The sequence below is a fragment of the Myotis davidii genome, unplaced genomic scaffold, assembly GCF_000327345.1.
Source record: "Myotis davidii unplaced genomic scaffold, ASM32734v1 scaffold71, whole genome shotgun sequence".
Lineage (NCBI taxonomy): Eukaryota > Metazoa > Chordata > Mammalia > Chiroptera > Vespertilionidae > Myotis > Myotis davidii.
In genome coordinates, this window is record NW_006283588.1 from 4,212,298 (window position 1) to 4,234,260 (window position 21,963).

Genomic DNA, 21,963 nt, shown 5'->3' on the forward strand with positions numbered 1-21,963 from the left:
AAATATTGCTATTTACTGTTTTTATTTCTAGTTAGCTTCATTTATTCTTATTTGTAGTTCTCGTTAGCTTTCATCTCAGCTTTCTGTGGCAAGGGTTTGATGGGCACAGCTTAGGTAACTTACACCACTTTCACATCAGCCACCCATTTTCTTTTTCTGCTTTCTTCTCTGCATCTAGTCACGTGCCTTTCTCCTATGGCAGTGATGGCGAATCTATGACACACATGTCAGAGGTGACACGCGAACTCATTTTTTTGGTTGATTTTTCTTTGTTAAATGGCATTTAAATATATAAAATAAATATCAAAAATATAAATCTTTGTTTTACTATGGTTGCAAATATCAAAAAATTTCTATATATGACACAGCACCAGAGTTAAGTTAGGGTTTTAAATGCTGACATGCTGAGCTCAAAAGGTTCGCCATCACTGTCCTATGGGGTTAGGTTGCCTTCCCACCCCAGATAATCAAGGATTATCTCCCAACCTCAGGGTCCTTAATTTCATGTATGTGTAAAGTCCCTTTTGCCCTGTAAGGTAACAAATTCACAGGTGGCAGAGATGGAGACATCTTGGTGTGTGTGCGGGGGTGGGGGTGGGTGTGTGGGGTGTGTGGAGGGGGGGTGCTGGAAGGGGCATTATTCTGACCACCACAAAGGCAGGACCTTGGACGTCCTCATTTTGTGCACTTGATCTCAGAACCTGGAACGCATTAGACTCTAAGTAAACGTTGAGTCAGTGAATAAATATTTCAATTTACAGATTGCTGCCACATTGCAACCCCCACTTCTGGGCGGAACGTCCCTGTAAGAATTAAATAGCCAGAACTAAAAATAAAATCCATACTTTCTCCAGTGGGATTTGGGTGGAATGGTATTTTAACGTGAGAGTGTACTCCGTCTGTAGCCTTCATTGCAAATAACAGAAATAAATGACGGCCCACTTAAACAGTGTAAGAATTTAATGGGAAGATATTAAGTTGCCATCTCCTTTGCATTCAGATTGAACTTGGTTATGCTATTCCTTTCCCCTGAGCGGCCCGGAACCCCCTTTCTGTTTATTTCTGTTAGTAAAGATCTGCTCCATCAAGCCTTTCTTAAATGCCACTTTCACAAAACATTTTCTGATCCCCAGTCAAATACATATAATCTCCCCTGGGAGTCCCCCCAACAGTATGTTTCGACCTCACTTGTGATTTTACACCCTCTGTCTCACTGCTGCTTCCTTTACTAATGGGGTGCTGAGGTGGACAGCGTACCAATCAGGCTTTTGGAATCCTGAGCTCAGTGCCGGGAGGGCCCCACCTTCTGCCTCAAAAGTGGAAGAGAGTGGGTGCTGCCTTTTCCAGCTTCCTGGCTGCTCTGTGCGGGCACAGCCCTGGCTCAGCCACGCCCTGCTTCCTGGAATATTGAACCGGATGGGATGTTGCAGAGGAAGTGGGACGGTTGGAGATGATGCAAGTGCCGGCCTGTGGCAGCCAGTGCCGGGCACAGCAGCGCCCAGCGGCATGGTGCCAAGGGTCAGATGCCAACATCCCGGAGGTGGCATCCTCAGCAGGTGGCTTCTGTGGGATGAACTTGGCTCTGCCCCCTCAGCTGGGTTCCTTCGTGGGTGCCCAGGGCCTGCCGTGGTTCTCCAGCATCTTCAGTGATTTGGTGAACTATCCAGTCCTCCTTTTCCCTATTAGACTGGATATTGTGCCCCCCCACCCCCTAAATTGATATGTTGAAACCTAATCCCCAATGAGATGGTATTTGGAGGTAGGGTCTTTGGGAGGTGATTAGTGTCCTTAGTAAAGGGGCCCAAGAGAGCTACCCCACCCTTCCCGCCACGGGAAGACCCATTAAAATACCCACTCCATCCAGGCACCCGCACTGGAGTCCATGTGACACCCCATCGGGGAAAACCATGAATTTTATTTTTCATTCTGGCTCAGAATAACAGGGTCGATCATAGGGTTAATGGGCACTGTTCCCAAAGGAGATGAGTAGCACACTTTCTGCGAAACCCCTTCTTACAGGTGACATAAAACCCTCCCGTGAAAACTCTTCCCAACCAATTGTCTCCATGAATTTGTTAAGTGACCCAGTGCATCATGTTAATTTACCTGGTATTTAATAGATGAGTTATGTACGTTCAGGGTATTCCCCCCCCCCCTTAAGATAACGTTTTTTGAAAACAAAAAAGTATCTCCAGACCTTTCTCTCCTAAATTGTGTTTTCATTGGCATCAAAGCTATTTATGGAAGGCCTCTTTAATTTTAACACTAGGGATTGTATCATCAAAGTAAAAGGTTTATTCTTGGTCTGTTTCTGGAATTATTGTAGGTTTGAAAATGGACTTATTTACCTCAAACCAATGGAGCGCATTCCCTGGTAGCCTGCTCCCCTGTGAGGTCCCCAGGGGCCAGAGGTGATTCCTTTTCCACCTTTTCAGCAGAAAGAGAAAGGAAGTATATGGCTGAGCAGAGCTGAGCTGCTGGCTGCATTTCAGCCCCCACTTACCCCGGGGCCTATGCCTGCAGCTGGGGGTGGGCTCGCCTCATCCCCTGGCCTTGGGGACAGACCTTGGCTCCATCTAGGACAGTGGTTCTCCACCTTCCTAATGCCGCGACCCTTTAATACGGTTCCTCATGTTGTGGTGACCCCCAACCATAAAATTATTTTCTTTGCTACTTCATAACTGTAATTTTGCTACTGTTATGAATCGTAATGTAAATATCTGATATGCAGGATGTATTTTGGATGCTTTACAGTCATTTTCAATAGGAATATTGAACATTCAGAAGCGTTCAGAAGGCTGTAATGGGCACATCTTCTGGGGACCTTAGCTGGGACACTCTGCACTGGACTCTATGAATTTACCACCAGCATACGTATAGCACTGACTAATATACACAGAGGATATATCACACAGAGTCACAAGATAACAGGAATTGAGATATGTGATATTCTATCATCATTTTCTCACTTATCAGAGGCTCAAAGAATCCTGTTTTTTCTTTTCTCCAGTTGACATATTTCTAAGCAGAGACCAGCTGACTTGTGCCCCGAGAAAGAGAGCATTTCCAAAATGTGTGCTAGACGGAGGGAGGATGGGAAGTAGTTCCCAACAGGCCAATGACATTAAGGAAGCTCTTTGTGGAAGGTGTTCATGAACAATGCCCACCATACTGAGAACTTCCCCATCTGCGGGAGTCTGGAGTCTGGAAATGCTTTCTGGGCTTTGCAACAAGGCTTTTTGAGGGGGGTGGGAGATGACTGATGAAGGATCAACTCTAGGAAATGAAGCAGTGGAAGCTATCGCAGAGAGAATGTGCCTTAGACCATCAGGTCTCAAACATTTTGACTTCAGGACTCCTGTATACTTTTAAACATTACTGAGGCCCCCAAAGAGCTCTTGTTGATGTGGATTATATCTATCTATATTTACCATATTAAAAATGAAGACTGAGCCCTAGCCGGTTTGGCTCAGTGGATAGGGCATCGGCCTGTGGACTGAAGGGTCCCAGGTTCAATTCTGGTCAAGGGCATGTACCTTGGTTGCAGGCACATCCCCAGTAGGAGATGTGCAGGAGGCAGCTGATCGATGTTCCTCTCTCGTCGATGTTTCTAACTCTCTATTCCTCTCCCTTCCTCTCTGTAAAAAATCAATAAAGTATATTAAAAAAATGAAGACTGAGAAATTAAAAATAGCATTAGAAAATAGACCTATTACAAGTTAACATGGACATTTTATTACAATAACTAGAGGCCTGGCGCATGAACTCATGCACTGGTCGGGGGCGTGGCCTGCAGGGATCAGCCCACTGTGGGAGCGCCATTCATCCCGGTCAGCTGAGCGGGATGTCCCACCAGGGGACAGCTCCTGCATTGAGCATCTGCCCCCTGGTGGTCAGTGTGTGTCATAGTGACTGGTTGACCAGTTGTTCTGGTCGTTCTGCTGGTTGGTTGCTGGGCTTTTATATATATAGATTATTTTCCAAAACAACAATGAGAAGAGTGGCATGGTTTTATGTTTTTGCACATGTCTTTAATGGCTGGCTTCTCCGAGGAGAGCGTGATTCCTCTATTCGCCTCCACATTTACTTTCTTGTGCTCTCGCGGGCCAGGTAGCTTCTGGGAAGCCAGTGTGCACCCGTGAGGGATGGGAGTGGAAAAGGCAAACAGCTCCCAAGTATTATTAGGAAAAGAGCTTTAATTTTGCAGATTTCTTGAACGGGACCCAGGCTTCTCTGGATCAGATGTGAAGGTGGAGGGTGCTAGAGGGTGTGTTCAGGTGAGAGGGCAGTGGGTGGGGGGTTTTTGTTGACTGGTGGGGGGTGGGGTTTAGGAGTGCTCTTGTGCTTTTGTTGCTGGAATTTACTCTGCAGGATGATATATCCATATGTTAGGAATTGTGTGAATAGACATTAATGATACTGCCTCATTAAAGATTGCTTCTTGTCTGTCTTTAAGGTACATTAAAGATTGCTTTTTGTCTGTCTTTAAGGTACATTGGGGGCCTCAGTAATGTTTAAGAGTATACAGGAGTCCTGAAGTCAAAATGTTTGAGACCTGATGGTCTAAGGCACATTCTCTCTGCGGTAGCTTCCACCGCTCCATTTCCTAGAGTTGGTACATTCAAAGCCTCTGTCCCATTCCCCCCACCCCCAAATTTGGAATTCAGAGAAGAGTCCATGTAGCCATATTTAGATGTTGGGTCTCCCTGAATACATTTTTGGATCATTTATTCATTTTGGGATCATTTAGTAATCTCTATAAACAAAGCTATGTTGTCACTTACATACAAATAGGATCCTACTTCTTTTGTACACAGGGTTATGCAAACCTAACAAAGTAGGATTTTTAATACAACCTGATAACCACATGAGCAAAAGGATCCAGTTTCTCTTCCTTATTTGTTCACAAGGTGGTGCTGTTTCCCTTCAAATAGTACATGACCTCCAACTCCAAGAGCACAAGGTCCTCTAAACCAGGACCATCATTCCTGTCCCATAATTACTAAGTTTCCAGGGTGCTATTAGGTTTGTCCCATAGAAGAAATGCATAGGGTTTTTCTTGTAGAAACATAATTTTCAGCGATGAGTTAGCTCAAATTTCAACACCGTTACAGTCATCTCCCATCTCCCCTTATAATTTCATTTATAATAATTATGTTGCAAGTAATAGGATGGCTTTATAAAAACACCATTATATTATATACCCAATGGCTGCGAAGCCATCTGCCTTGAAGCACAGTGAGGTCATCAATCAGCAAACAGGGTGCAAACTGGGCCCATTTTAAGAAAGCTATTTCCACTCTAATTTGCAAGTTGGTTATTTATTTATTTATTTATTTATTTATTTATTTTGAGGAAATTAAAACATTTCTAAAATGTACTACGATTGTTTTTAAAAAAGTAATGGTTCATTTTATGGTAAGGAAATAAATCGAACCTCTGTGCTGGAAAGTGCAGAAAACAAATCAGCATTCTTCGTAAATAGATTTTACTGCTGGTTTACAAATTACCTTGTGTGCTTTTTAGATGATGGGAAAATGAAATCAGCGCCTGTTTGCACGGTGCGGGCGGCATATATGCTGTGTCACTTTCCAGAGGATTATGGAATGTGGGGAGGTCAGGATTCTTGAAATGAAGAATTCTTAGAAGTGGCAAAATGAGAAAATGAAAATAAGGCAAATCTAGTTTTGGATACCTTTGCTGATGGATCGGAGGGAAAACCTTGGGTTGGGAGCCAGCAGGTCAGCGTCTGACTTTGACTGAGTCATGGGTGGCCACAGCAGGCCTGGCTCTCAGTGAAGGTCAAGGCAGACGGAAAGTCAGGCTGATGGGCTGGGAACAGGGAGAGAGGCCACTGGCCTGAGGTGGTGGTCAAACGTTCACTGCTCAGTGCTCAGTGCTAAGCTGGGTGTTACTGTGTATCCTGAGGGCGAGGCTGCCACCAGAACCCGGGCTTTTGGGCCAAGCTTGAGTCCTCCATCTGATAAGTAGTCTTAGAGATCCAATAGAACCCACAGAGGCGTGCTCTGCAGATGGTGGCTGGTGAGCAGCATGAGTTTTTTTCTAAAATTATTTTTATTGTTTTCAGAGAAGAAGGAAGAGAGATAGAAACATCAATGATGAGAGACAATCATTGATCGGCTGCCTCCTGCACGCCCCTACAAGGGGTCAATCCCACAACCTGGAATAGAACCGTGACCTCCTGGTTCATAGGTTGACGCTCAACCACTGAGCCACGTGGCCGGGCAGCATGGAGATGTTTAATTCCATTTAGCCAGCATTCTTTGATTGTTTCCATTGGATGCAGCCTGCAGGAGCAGAGACAGACTCCTCAGTGTGGGCTGGGGGTTGGCTGCGTGGAGCCGCAGATCCAACCTTGTACGTCAAGGGAGGAGAGAGGAAACAGCATCGAGGGATGGTAGGCAACCGCAAGAAACGGCATTTCTAAAATAAGAAATCCTATGTCTTAGTCTGCTTGGTTGCTATGACATGTGGACATCTATTTCTCGCAGTTCTGGAGGCGGGGGAGTCCAAGGTCAAGGCCGATCTGGTATCTGGTGAGCACCCGCTTCCTGGATTGAGGACAACGGCCTTCTCGTTGTGTCCTCACATGGAGGAGGGAGCTCTAACCTCTTTTTCTTCTAAGAACACTAATCCCATTATCCATTCCCCATCCTCATGACCTCGTCTTACCCTGTTTACCTCTGGAGCGTCCCATCTCCTAATACTATGTTATGGTAGGTTGGGACTTCAGCATATGGATTCCAGAAGGACAGAAGCATGCAGTCTGTAGCACTGTATTGAATAAGAATCAGCCATCCCTTGGATAAATAAACTAACCCTTAGAAAAAGATTTAAAATATGATTTGATTTTTGCCCAAAGTGTCTGTCTGGACTTGTTAAAAACAAAGCATATTTGACTATTTCTTCTAAGGCAGTGGTTCTCAACCTTCCTAATGCTGCGACCCTTTCATACAGTTCCTCATGTTGTGGTGACCCCCAACCATAAAATTATTTTCGTTGCTACTTCATAACTGTAATTTTGCTACTGTATGAGTTGTAATGTAAATAACTGATAGGCAGGATGTATTTTCATTGTTCGCAACCCACAGGTTGAAAACCGCTGCTAAGGGTTTCTTCATTCTTACCCTATCATATTTACAGAATTTTAACAGAATGACACAACAAGACACTTGATAGCTTAGTCTATCACAAGAGGTTTATAACATTCTAGGCAAAAACATATGCTTTGAAACTGTACAGAATTTATGAACAAATGCTAATGCTAAGCACCTTATATACATTATTTAATTTAATCCGTAAGCAACCTTATTGTTGGCTACTCTTACTCTTCTAATGTTGCTGGGGGCCAAAATTTGAGAGACTTGCCTAAGGTTTCATAGTTGATAAGAGGTATAGGGAGGATCTGAACCCAACTCTCTCTGATTCCAGGCCTATATACCACTCTCCCAGAATGCATTTTAAGACTCTGAGCATGCGGACACCCTCTCTTTTGAAATCTCACTTGTTTTCTGGATAACAGCTTTATCAATCTGTGCATAGGGCGCCATAATGCAGACACAAAATTCTTTGAAGCCTCTGATATTCGTGATGAGCTAAGGAAAAGTATTGTGAGTGGGTCAGTGTCATCTGTAAGAGGTAGGGGATGTGTCAGTTGGTCTGCGGGGGACAGAAAGCCCACAGCTTCTATCCGTACCTTCCCTTTCACATCATCTCCAGGGGATGGACTGCTATGGTCGGTCAAGTTTGAGGGTCTTTATGAACCACACTAGAGCAGAACTTTCCCAACTCCAGGTAAAGGGTTATGGGCAGGCTGGAGCGTTAAGGTAGCCTGCAGCTACTCCTTTTGAGAGACAGTCTCATCATTTTTTGGGACTCCCTTTGCTCCCCCAAATGCTGGCAAAACAGTCTGCATTCTCATCCTTTGGCAGCAGAGACTACTCACTTTCTTCTACCAAACACTTACCCGAAACAAATCAGAAAAAACAACAACAAGCTCAGGTGGGCTCCCCTGGCATCCCTGAGACCACTGTCTGGCCACTCTCCTGTTCTCCAGTCTGGCAGGAGCCCCGGCCCTTCCTCACACCGCAGCGGCCACGGCTCAGACTTGGGTTTGGGCTCAGGGAGAAGGAGGGGTCTCCAGCCGGCTTTGTCATTAGACCGAGTAGGTAATGGAGTCCTTCCAGCTTTAAGCTCAGTCTCTCTCTCTCTCTCTCGCTGCCCTTCTCACAGCCTGTCCTTGGGAGGAGTCGCAGAGGTGATTCCGCTGTGTGAGGGGGTGCACACACGTTTATAGGACAATACTTGGGACCAGATGATATTTGCCAAATAGATGGTATTAACTTGCTTGCCACCTGCACTACATGAGTAGCTTCCTGATCATTTAGCAGTAAACAAGACCACCAGTGCCTATAGGACTGCCGGGAACCAACTCTTCCCTCAGTCAGAAATCCCACTCTTTGGCTCCGGGATCTGGGAAGGCTGTTAATATCTACTGAGTACCTGCTTTGTGCTCAGCACTATGTTAAATACTGGAAATATTAGGCCTCAAGTGTACAATTCTACAATGCATCATCTGTATATCGTATTGTGTGTTCACCACCCAAAGCCAGGTCTCTTTTCATCACCATTTATCCGCCCTTTACCCTCTTCTACCTTCCCCACCTCCCATTTGTTTTCTGTACATATACTCATGCTAAGAGACATCATGAAGAGATTTGTTCACTGGCCAGATACCACCTTAATCACTTTTATTATAACACATTTTATTTCCTTTGTGGAATTGAAATCTAAAAGGAAATTCAGGAAACAAGTACAGTGAAAGAGTTACCTTATGGGTTAAATCCTTTAGCATCTTCTTAGGGACCCTGGTTGTCTTCTGCCTTGTTCCTCACCAAGTTCTAGGCTTCCATAAAAATGGTGTTTTGGTCTTCCTAATTGTTTTTTTGTCTTTTAAGGTTTTTTAAAAAAATTTACTTTCCCTTTGATAATCACCATCCTGTTGTCTGCCTATGACATTTTTTGCTTAATCCCTTCACCTTTTTCAACCAGCCCCCCAAAACCCCTTCCCTCTGACAGCTGTCAGTCTGTTTTCTGTATCTATACCTGTGAGTCTATTTCTATTTTATTTGTTTATTTTGTACATGTTTGAAATTTTCCATAAAAAAGTAAAGGAAAAAAAGTCATGGACACTACATTAATAAAAGACAAAGATGCTAATTGACTATACCTTTGCTATGCCCACCAGCCAATCAGAGTGACTATATGCAAATTAACCCAACCAAGATGGAGGTTAATTTGCATATACCGGCTGGGAGGGAGGCAAGCTGGGCGGTGGAGGCAGGAGGGAAGCAAGCCGGGTGGTGGAGGTGGGAGCGAAGCTGGCCTCAGTGGGTTTCACTCCCTTCTCTGCTTCGTTCCAGCCGCAGGAAGCCCTATTCTTGCAGGAATCTTCCTGCAACGGGCCTCTAGTCTACACTAATAAAAGAGAAACATGCAAATTGGTCTCACTCTGCTACACCCACCAGCCAATCAGGATGAGTATGCAGATTAACCCAACAAAGATAGTGAGACCCATAGCAGCCAGGCAGTGCTTGGGGCTGCTGGGGGCCAGATGGGAGACACAAACACACAGGAAGGCTGGCACACAGCAGCCCCAAGCCCTGCCATTGCAGTGCTGGGGCTGCTCGGGGGATCAGAGACACAAACCTGCAGGGGGTCCCTGCACCCAGCATCCCCAATCCCCACCACCTCAGTGATGGGGCTGCTGGGGCCAGATTGGAGACACAAACCCACAGGGGCTGAGGCAGAGGTGGTTAGAGGCAATCAAGCAGGAAGGGGAGAGCAGTTAGGGGATCAGGTCAGCAGGGGAGAGCAGGCAGGCAGGTGAGCAATTAGGAACCAGAGGTCCTGAGAGGTCCCAGATTGGAGAGGGTGCAGGCCAAGCCGAGGGGACCCCCTTCCTGTGCACGAATTTTGTGCACCGGGCCTCTAGTATTTAATAATTCTGAATCATTCCATGTTCAACCCTCACAACAATAGTCAGATACATATATTCGTAGTCCCATTTTAGAGATGATAAAACTGAGGATCAGAGAGACTGAGACTCCCACAGCTAGGAAGAAATGGTGCTGTGATTTGCAGCAGTTCTGACTTTGGATGGACCACCACATTTGTACTGTGTCTTCACTAGGGTTCGTTCTTTGATCCCTCAAAGTCATTAGTCTTCAGGAACTAATCTTCAACTGTAAGTGTCACTTTGTGGCTGCAAGTGGATATTTGGAGCTTGGAGAGGAGCCTGGGGGAGAGTTTTGTTGGTAAACTTCATGGAATTCGTGGGGCTCTGAAAGACTGTCTCCAAATTCTCTGTCCTGTTGGCTTTTCCATAATAGTTCAAACGTCAGATGAGTCGCTCTTGGGTTAAATTAGGAAACATTTTGGAAAGTTGAAAGCAAAGGACTGAGATAGAGATCTAAAAAGCTCATACTTAGGTCTCAGTGGTTTAGCGTAAGCAGGCTGTGACTCAGAAGCAGCAGAACTGAGCTTGCTCATCTTCAGCAAACCCATCCATGCGCAAAGCTCACTTACCGGATTTTCCAAGGTAGTCAGTTACGTAGCCCAAAAGAAGACAGACGCAGGACTACACAGTGTTGACAGGGACAAAAGACAAGTCTGGGACAGTGAGCCTGGACAGGCCACCGTGAAGCAGGCAGAGGCTAGGGCATGGTGAGGCCAGGAGGCTGGGGAACTGGCTGGCTAGCTGTAGAGCATAGAAATCAACTCGCTTTCTTCAAATGCTGCCCACACCTGCTGGAGTTCAAGGCAACTCCAAGAAGCACGGGTTCCCCGCTGCCTTCCCTCATCAATATCTTGGCTGGTGGCTGTGCGCTCGGGCAGGCTGCCTAGCTTTCTTGATCCACACCAGAAAACTAGCTTTTGAAGTGGTTTGGAAAGCTCCAAAAGAGATGTGCTGGATGCTGTTGGTCCTGCTGCCAACGAGCAGAGATTCTGCTTTTCATCAGCTGTTTACTTCAGCAATCTGCATCTCTCCAGCACCTGCTGGCCTGCCGTGGCCCTGCAGAGGCTGAAGAATAGCATCAGCCTCTCCTCTCCGTTCCAGGCTGGGCTGGGAACAGGCTCTCCGTGTCCCCAGGCCTGACGCAGGTAAGCTGGGATTGCGGCAAACTCCTTGCACAGGAGACTGGACGCTCTTTATAGCTTCCCCAGACACCCCGATTGGCAATACTTGAAAAAGAGTCACTGGCAGGAAGTTCCTTTTCTTTACTGCTACCCCCCAGCCATAACGCTGAAAGCTTTTGACCTAAATCGCGTTGCTCTCTCACCAGAGTGGGAGATCTTTTCCTACAGAGTTTCTCCCCGTTGAGGGTTAGTCCTAGGGATCTGAGAGTTTTAATAGGCCGCTGGAGTCTGAAGAGCTTTCCTAATTGATGTTTCTCATGTTCCCTCCAACCCCCGCCCCTGGCCTCCCACCAAGGCTTCTGATAGTGTCATCTTTGTTTCTCCCCTCCCTCCACCAAACCTCAGATCCCAGTGAAACCTCTCATTTTGAACTTCATCATCTCTCACTTAATTGGAACTTCATTCACCTACTGTGCTGGCTTTAATCTCATCACTTCCGAATAACTTGAAAATTTGAGTTTTTTCTCATTATTTGACCCAGAGTTATTTAACTTTTTTTTTAAAAAAATATTTTTTATTGATTTCAGAGAGGAAGTGAAAGGGAGAGAGAGATTGAAACATCAATGATGAGAGAGAATCATTGATTGGCTGCCTCCTGCACGCCCCACACTGGGTATCGAGCCTGAAACCCGGGCACGTGCCCTGACTGGGGATCGAATCGTGTCCTCCTGGGTCATAGGTCGATGCTCAACCCCTGAGCCTTGCTGGCCAGGTGGAGTTATTTAACTCTTGCAAATAAACAGAAAGGGGAACCTCTACTTGTTTCTGGTGAGATGTGTAACAAAACATGTTGAGGTGCTGATCCCCTAATTGCTACTCTGTTAGTGAATAAAAAGTCTACTAAGAAATTTATAACTTTTAAATATAATAACTGACATTGCCTCTAAGTCAGTCTACCCTTCTGGTGTGACATCATGTCAGGAGGCCTGTGATCTGAGAGTAGCCCCTGTGTGACCTCAAGCAAACGTTTCATCTTTCTGACCCTCCTTTCTTCCTTCATAGGTACAGTGTAGATACCTCTGTCTGCCCACGTCATTCACATGGTGACTGTATTAGCTCATGTACCATATCCCCTGTCAATCATCAGCTTCCTCAATCCGGGACCCGTGGAGGGAATGCCCGTTCTGGGCGAAGTCCCTCTGCAGGATTTCCACAGCTTCTCTAGTCCCTCATTTTCCTGGCTTTTTGGGGATTCTGTTCATCGCTTTTCCATGTTTCACCTGCATCTTCAATCTCTCCCCTTCTTGATGTTTTCTGTCAGCATTTCAGTATAAATCTTTCACTGAAGAAATACATTCTTTCCTCTTGGAGAGATGCTTCCCTTGACTCTTCATGCCTTTTTAGCGCCAAGCCATCTGTCCTCTTGCTTCATGGCCTAAGTTTCCTCAAGAGTATTCCAGGTTTACGATCTCCTCTTCCTCATGTTTCTTTCACTCTTTATCCAGGTCAACTTGGCTTTCACTTTCACCAGGTCCATTGAACCACTTTTGCTAAGGTCTTGTCTGAGTCTGCTCTGGCTGCTGAAACAAAATACCATAGACTGGGTGGCTTAAACAATAGAAATTTATAGTCTTATAATTCTAGAAGCTGCAAGTCCAAGATCAAGGCCTCTGTCCTTGGCATAGATGGCCACCTTTTGCCATGCCCTCACATGGTTGTCCCTCTGTCACTTTCTAAGGACACAAGTCACACTAATTAGGGTGTACCTATGTGACCTCATTTAACCTTAATTACCTCTTTAAGGGCCCTATCTCCATAAACAGTCACATTCTAAGGTACTGGGGTTAGGGCTTCAGCATATGAATTTTGGGGGAACACAATTGAACCCATAATAATCACCAATAGCCTTCTTATTTTTAAGTCCCGTGGGATTTTAGGAACATTCAGTAGAGTAGGCCTGAAACTCTCTTTTGGGAGTCTTCCTTGGCTGATTTTTCCAGAGAGATCTTCTAAAGATTTCAATTAGATCATGCCTCTACTCTGTTTAGAATTCTTTAATGGTTTCCCACCCACAGGTAATTCTGCTGCACTGCAGGCTTGAAGGATGCAGGAACTAGGCTTGTCTTTCTTACTTCTGCTCACCCAGAGCCCCGCCGGAGCCTTCTACCTCATGGGCACCAACACACTGACCTGACCCTTGGCCATCCTCTCAGCCTCATCTCTACGCCAGTGCTCACCTGTGTCAGTCACACTGCTCTCTTCTCAGACCTGTGAGCGGGTAAGTCTGGGCTGCCTGGGCACGATGCACGCCCTCCTGCTCTGTTGGCTAGCGTTCACTTGTATCCCTGCTACTCTAAGGGGTGGCCAGGGTCAGCAGCGTGGGCATCCTGGGAGCTGGGTAGGAAGGACTCAGGCTCCACCCCAGACCTTGTTCACTTGTATCCCTGCTACTCTAAGGAGTGGCCAGGGTCAGCAGCATGGGCATCCTGGGAGCTGGGTAGGAAGGACTTAGGCTCCACCCCAGACCTAGTGAATCAGAACTCGCGCTTTAACAAGGTCCCCAGGTGGCCCATGTACACTTTAGAGTCTGAGAATCTCTGCTCTGGGTCTCAGCCTGTTCTGGTCCTTTAAAAGGACCTTCCCCAACCGGCCAATACACATCAGGCCACCAGATGGATTCACTCACAGCATCTGTGACACCGGGAGGAAGCGAGACAGAGGGAGGATGGCTGGGGAGGTGAAGCCTGCCAATCAAAAGCTGTTTGCTTTAGAACTTTACACAAAGCCCAACTTTCAGAGGTTTGGGATTTACCCAGAGGAGCATGTGAAACTGGTGAATAGTTTGATTTGAGCCAATTGATAATTGCAAGTTTGTTCTGTTTCTTGAACACATTTGTTTTGAGTTCACTCTGAAAACTACTTTATACAGTTGTTTTGTTTTGATTTGCCACATTATGACACCATAGGATATGTGCACAGCGGTGAGCCACACTTGGTTTGGGTTTTCCAATATTTCATCGATCCACGGTGGTAGAACGCATTGCAGAGAGTCCAGCTAGCGCTCCCATTCTTTAATGTAATTTGATTCCAGCTCTGTTGCAAATCAATGGTGCAGTGTTTTGTTGCAAACGCTTTAGACGTCGCATCGTTGCCTTGATTGGTTTGTGGTTCCTGGGGCTTTCTGTGGATCCTCTCAGAAGCCTAGTAATAACATTATTACAGAGCTCCAGCATTTTTAAAGAACGTGCAATGAATGTTTAACCAATGAGCTAATAAGCCATGGTTTGTGACTGAGAGATTAAAGCAAACACACTAATTAAAAATAAGCACCCTTATTGCTTATCTCTGGAAGCACTTCTAACGTGGCATATATATGTATGCTTTATTTGTAACATATTTTGTGGCCTCTATTACCAAGTATTTTGGGACTTTGGGGTACCAAAGCATTCTATTAATTTAACTGGACAACTTGTTGGGATTATTCAACAAACTACAAGTGTTGGCAGAGCTGTAATTTGAAAGTATAACCCCCGCTTGTTACTCAGGCATGGCAGCTGCTCCTTGTTTGTTTAATAATAGAGCTGATGAGTCCTTAATTTGAGAGAAAATCGGGGAGCAGGTGTAGTGCTAGTTAGAAATAATGGAGGACACATTTGACATCTGTGCCAAGGTCTGCAGGTAAAGCACAAACGGAAGTTAAAATCAGCCTTATGTCAGATCTATGTAGTTTAAAACTTCAGTTTCTCTAGACATCGAGGGAGGAAGTTTAGGAGAAATGTAAGGGAAGGTGAGAGAGACGGACATTTGTTGATTGCCTTCTAAGGGCACTCATTTCATCATCACAACAGCCCTGCAAGATAGATTTAATTTATTCCATTTTACCTAGATAAATAGTGGAATTTCAGACCCATGCTCCCACCCTCCCCCCGTTATACACTAGAATCACAGGAGTGTATTAAAAAGACATGTATATACTCATTAGGGTGGCTATTATTAAAAAAATGAAAAATAAAAAGTGTTGGTAAGGATGTGGAAAAATTGGAACCCTTGTGCATGGCTGCTGGGAATCTAAAGCAGGGACTCAAAAGGGTACATATACACTCTTGTGAACAGCAATATTATTCACAATAGCCAAAAGATGGAAATAACCCAAAAGCCCATTGATGGATAAATGAATGAACAAAGGTGGGATATACACACAACGGAATATTATTCAACCATAGAAATAAATGAAATTCTGATACTTGCTACAAAGTGAATGAACCTTGAAAACAGTGCTAAGTGAAGTAAAGCCAGGCACAGAAAGACAGATATTGTACGGTATTTCACTTACCTGCAACGCCCAGAATAGGTAAACTCATAGAGACAGAAGTAGCATAAGGTTACCAGGGACTAGGGCAGGGGGTGGGGGAGGGCGTAATGGGGATGTTTAATGGGCACAGAGCTTCTGTTTGTGATGATGAGGAAGTTCTGGAGATGGGTGGTGATGATGACTGTACAGTGATGTGGATGCATTTAATGTCACTGAATGGTTCACTTACAAATGGTTAAAAGGGAAAATTTTATGGTATGTATGTTTGCCATAATGAAACTCCACTCATTGCTTGGGGTCCTCCATCAGACATGCTGACATGATTGGTTTGGACAGGGGACCAGGCATCGGTGCTCCCCAGGCACCCTCTGCTCTCAGGCTGCCCTTTCCAGAGCCGTTCAAGATGCCTCTTGGTTTTAAGCTTGGCCTGATTGCTTCTACAGAGCTCCGCCCATCAAAGCCATCTCTGCTTCTCCCTCTTCTGATGTCCACCCTCTCCCTCAGCCTCAGCTAGGCATTAAGAGAAAGTCAAGATGACTGAAAATTGGCTGTAGGCTACCAAAAAAAAAAAAAAATCTCAGGTTACTGGTTGATAACCCAGATGACTCCCAAGAGAGTAGAATTCAGATTGGGTGTTGCATTCCTAAAATCCCACCACCCAGTCAGATATTTATATGTCAACAATTATTTGTGCTAATGCTTGGGATGGAAAAAGAGTAAGGAGCAGAGCCAGAGGCTACTCGGAGGCCCTGGAGAAGACTTCTGGGCTCATCACTCCAGGCCCAGGAGCAGTGAGGGAAACTGATGATTCCGCACTCTTTCTCCGTCTTGACTACTCTGTTTATCCTGTTTGCTCCCTGCAGCTTTCCTTGGGGTCCTGGGTCCTGCGTCATCCTCCATTCTAATTATCTACCTTCCACCCCTTTGGATGAAGGAGAGTGGTTTAAGCAAGAATGCTGAGCTGCACTGTTACATTAATTCAGAAATCATGATTTATTTTTCACAGCTCTGGAGCTTGGAAAGCTAAGATGATGGTATTGGCAGATTTGGTGTCTGGTGAAAGCCTGCTTCCTTATAGATCAGCGGCTCTCAACCTGTGGGTCGCGACCCCTTTGGGGGTTGAACAACCTTTCACAGGGGTCGCCTAAGACCATCGGAAAACACATATATAATTACAGATTGTTTTTGTGATTAATCACTATGCTTTAATTATGTTCAATTGGTAACAATGAAAATACATCCTGCATATCAGATATTTACATTACGATTCATAACAGTAGCAAAATTACAGTTATGAAGTAGTAACAAAAATAATTTTATGGTTGGGGGTCACCACAACATGAGGAACTGTATGAAAGGGTCGCGGCATTAGGAAGGTTGAGAACCACTGTTACAGATGGTCATCTCCTCACTGTACCCTCACATGATGGAAGGGGAGAGAGAGCTGACTGGGTCCTCTTACATGAGGACATTAATTCCATTCCTGCGGGCTCTACCTTCAGGAGCTAATCACTGCCCAAAGGCCCCACCTCAAAGTATCATTACATTAGGGATTAGATTTTCAACCTATGAATTCCAGGGGCTGGGAGTGGTACAAACATTCAGACCATCACAATCCTATTTTATGATTAGAAGAAAATAGAATCCTTATTAGGATTCTCAGATCCAAGGTGAGAATATATATTTTGATATTTGTCCTGCGACTTGATATGTGGCCTGAGACTTGAAACCATGGAAAGAAATCTCCGTGCAGTCTGCTTACAGCTTAGAGAACGCACATCAGCATTTAACATGAAATCCTCACTGGGAATTTCTGGTAGTTATATTTACTGTTCCAGAGAAAAATTAATATACGATACGAAATGGAATATTTTCTGTTCTTATCTTGGGTATAATGACAAGTACCCCCCTTAGAAAAGCAGTAGTGAGTTGTGAGGACACTGGATGCTGTAATATCCTTTGCCTTCAAGGTATTGCCAACAGCCCGAATCAATCCCTGTAACCTTATCAAGCACAAGCAAACAGTAAAATGAAAGCCATTTGTCTGAAACAGCAGGTTGGGAACTTCATTGGTTCACTTTGAAAGCATCTCACTAACCCTGCCAAAGCTGAACTCCACCAGAGCAGGACATGAATTTTTTATTGCCCCAATAATCAAGGTCTTGAGAGTTTCATGGCGTTTTCTCTAATATAGATAATATGCTGAACATTGTTGACATCCTGCTTTCGATTGCCAAGGATAACTAAAAAACTTGCTTTGAATGGTATTATGAAAACATTGAAAGAAATCACTGCTGTTGAATTATGTACTCTATACAGTCACTCAAAGCGGGAGGAGCAAACCTTTCAAGATGATTTTAAATAGCAGATATAGATATCATTATTGGATTTGTCTGGGAAAAAAAGGAAGGAAAACATTCCAACATCTGTTCTGGTTGACATGTGTAGGGCTCAGCCCTGTCCCCACCTTATGGATCCACCCCACCTTCCCCTCCTCTTTAGTTCCTTTTTCTTTACTCTGACTTCATGCTTAGAGAAAAAACTCAAATGAGGATCAAGTAGTAATCCTGGAAATTTATCAACTTCTTCCATAACACTACCATTGCTTGGAAAACATTTTCAAGATTCTTTTATTGCAGCGATTTTCAACCTTTTTTTTTTTTTTAATCCCATGGCACATATAAACTAATTACTAAAATTCTGTGTGCACCCAAAAATATATCTTGCTGATCTGATAAAAAAAGTGTATAATTTTGATTCATGCACACTCAGATGGCATGAATTGTTGTGTTGGCTGTGGTCATCTTTTTATTTGACAATCTAAAGGAAAAGAGGTCCGTGCCCCTGACTAAACAGTCAGGTGTTGCATGTTTTTAAAAATTTTTGCAGCCCTCTGGTTAAAAAATGCTGCTCTATTTGGATTGGTCTTCAGAGCAAGAAATAAACCCCACGATGAAGTCAATCTTACCGGCTTAACCTGCAGTTAGGGCCACATGCAGTGGAACTAACATGGACTTTAGGGTTCCGTAATTATTCAGAACCCAGGCTGTGTACACAATGGAGGTGTGAGGTTTTAGACAAACTACTTAAGCTCTTTGAGCCCCAGTTTTCTGGTTACAACAGTACGTACCGGAAAGGGTTGTGGTGTGGATGAAAGGCAGCCATGTGCCTAAATCCAGTGTGGTATCTTCTTTCCCCCTCCTCTGTTCCCTGCGCCTGCTTTCCCACCAAAGCTTACTCTGAAGGCTGCCTTCTGAGAGGTTCCAGGGGTGGGCAAACGTTTTGACTCGAGGGCCACAATGGGTTCTTAAACTGGACCGACCGGAGGGCTGGAACAAAAGCGTGGATGGAGTGTTTGTGTGAACTCATATAAATTCAAAGTAAACATCATTACATAAAAGGGCACCGTCTTTTTTTTTTTTTTTTAGTTTTATTCATTTCAAACGGGCCGGAACTGGCCCGCGGGCCTTAGTTTGCCCACGGCTGGGTTAGACACACAATCAAGATGGATGCTTGCTAGAATATGAGGAGCTAGACTTGGGTGCTAGGGAAGCAGAAAATGGTATCCATGAGGCTGGAGGCCGCTGTAAGCCCTAGGAGAAGAGCGAGGCAGGCCAGGAGAGTGGGAAGTAACACTCTTGAAAGCCACTTAGGCAGTCCCCGGTGTCGTTGGTCACTGTGTTGTTAGTGCTGAGTCATTTGGAGTCTGATGTAAGAGCAGATATAAGAAATGAATGGCAGCTATTGCCTTGACACGAGTCCAGTAATTTCTGTTTCTTGTTACATCCAGTTTGGTCCCTTCAGTCCAGTCAAATTCATGGTCAGTTAAAGTTCCTTCTACCCGTCGGATCAGTGCTCTGCACCATCATTCCTCACCTGCGAGGGCATCTTATTTGGACAAATGGGAAAGGCTTAGTGCCCCCAGGATAGGTAGGGACTTGCTCACCCTTTCTCTTCATTGTCAAAGGCAAGGGTTGCCAAGGTCAGGACGGAGCCTGGTTGTAGCAGTTTGACAATTGTATCCCTCATTGTTGAGTACATATACTCTTGTGCAGTCTGATCTCCATTTACTTCACTCATTCACTCATCATTCATTCAAAACACTTACTTGTGGAGCAGTTGGCCTGGGAAGGAGAAGGGAGCATCCTGTAGCATCAAGTGGGAAAGAAGAGGGAATGCACAGAGAGAGAGCCTTGATTTTGCATGACCTTTGACCGTTTCTAACATGAAATATGATCTAACCTGGAAGGGCAAGACCTGCTATTACTGGAAACATTAAAAACATTTAAAAAGTCCGTTCCAAAAGAACTTCCAAAAAGGTTTTAAAAAATGAGTAGCCATGTTGGAATGACTGTGTAGCATTTCAAGGTTTCCAAGTGTTCAACTAACACTTATTGATTAGTACCTCCTGTGTGCCTGGTGCAGGGCCTGGGTAGTGGGAGTCGCAGAATGCACTGGAAAGTCCCTGACCATAGGCCCTCAGTTACTGTCTAAGTGTAGATACCTCGCAGACAGCACCAGGGGTTGTGGGGGAGAGGATGTGGTCAGCAGGTGGACCTGGAGGGAGGGACAGGAAAGGTGTTATGGAGGAGGCACTGAGTCAGTCCTGCACAACGAGCAGGATTGTATGGGGCAGATAGGGCCTTTTGTTAGTTACATGTCCCATCCAAGCACTTGTTTGAAATTTCTATTTCATTTGCTACTTAGAGAACAGTTCTTGGGAAACACACATTTTCTCTCTCGGGATGGGAAGAAAGTGCGATTCTTTTTGTGCAGTGTTTTTCACAGAACTTCTTTGTGTTGCCAAGCTTACTGGTAGCTTACTGTTGCTGAAGCTTGTCAAAATTCTCCTAACCAATGTGTGACTGAACTAAATTGCAAGCCTTTGCCTCGGGCACAGGAACCTTCCGCTACCCCCAGTGCTTCCAGGGGTGGGCGTGGGGTGGGGATGGTCTGTCTTTTGTGATTTATCTACGGAGCAAATGATATCGAGTCACAATTCCCAGGCTTAAACCTGCAGCAGGGGTCAGAAGTAGTTTAAACTTAGTGATCTGCGCTAACAAATGCAGTCTGCCAAAACGATTGTTTTCTTTTGGTTTTCAAAATGATTCTTATTCGCATGAATGATGGACCTGTTGCAGACTTCCCTTACATGTGGGGAGGTAATGAAAGTGCTTTGTAACAAGCGCTAATCTTGTTATTGTTATTAGGGATTATACTTTATTAAATATTGAATGATGATCTTAGAAAGTACAGGGTTTTAATTGTGAAATTATTCTGAAGCATGCAGAATTTGGGAATAATCTTTCCCTTTAGAGGTGGTTCTCAACCTTGGCTGCCCATTAGAATCACCTGGGAATCTTTAAAATCCTGATTTCTGGACCTCATCCTCCAGAAATTGTGTTTCTTTGTTATTGGGTGGGGCTATAACATTAGTAACAAAGAAACAGAATTTCCGGAGGATAAGGCCCAGAAATCAGGATTTTAAAAAGATTCCCAGGTGACTCTAATGTGCAGCCAAGGTTGAGAACCACTGGTTTAGAGCATCATGATTGGTCTTTAAATTCCCTTGATTGATACTTTTAGTGGACTGGGAGTTAGCAATTGAATGCATTTGTGTCCTTGCAGTGTAGTAAGATTTTGTATAAATATTTTTTAGGAATAATCTTTCCCTTTAGAGGTGGTTCTCAACCTTGGCTGCCCATTAGAATCACCTGGGAATCTTTAAAATCCTGATTTCTGGACCTCATCCTCCAGAAATTGTGTTTCTTTGTTATTGGGTGGGGCTATAACATTAGTAACAAAGAAACAGAATTTCCGGAGGATAAGGCCCAGAAATCAGGATTTTAAAAAGATTCCCAGGTGACTCTAATGTGCAGCCAAGGTTGAGAACCACTGGTTTAGAGCATCATGATTGGTCTTTAAATTCCCTTGATTGATACTTTTAGTGGACTGCGAGTTAGCAATTGAATGCATTTGTGTCCTTGCAGTGTAGTAAGATTTTGTATAAATATTTTTTATATATCAAGGAAAGGCTAGATAAATAAATAGGATCACATTAGTCTCATAACTTATCTTTTAAAAGATGACTTAAGACCACAGGAAACACTGACTCACCTTTTCCAGAGGGAAATATTCTTCTTGTGTTTTTAAATCTAAATTCATTCTGCCTGCCTTTGAGTAATTAAAACAGATGATCACCAACGTTAGTAGAAAAATTCTTCTTTCTTTTTCTTTTTTCTTTTTAACCAGAAGAGAAAGGTCAAATGTTATTTTCTACTGGGAAGGTCAAGGAAGGCAGTCTTGGCCACCAATCTGAGTTTAGGCTTTAACCTTTCTTAGGATATTTGTGATCCCTGCAAAAATGCAGAACTTTCAATGCCATTCAGTGACCTGATACAATAGGAATTTTGTTTTACTATGAATGGAGCTGAGTTCCAGCATTTGACTACTGTCTCATGATTTCTATAGATTCAACATGCAAAGGAAAC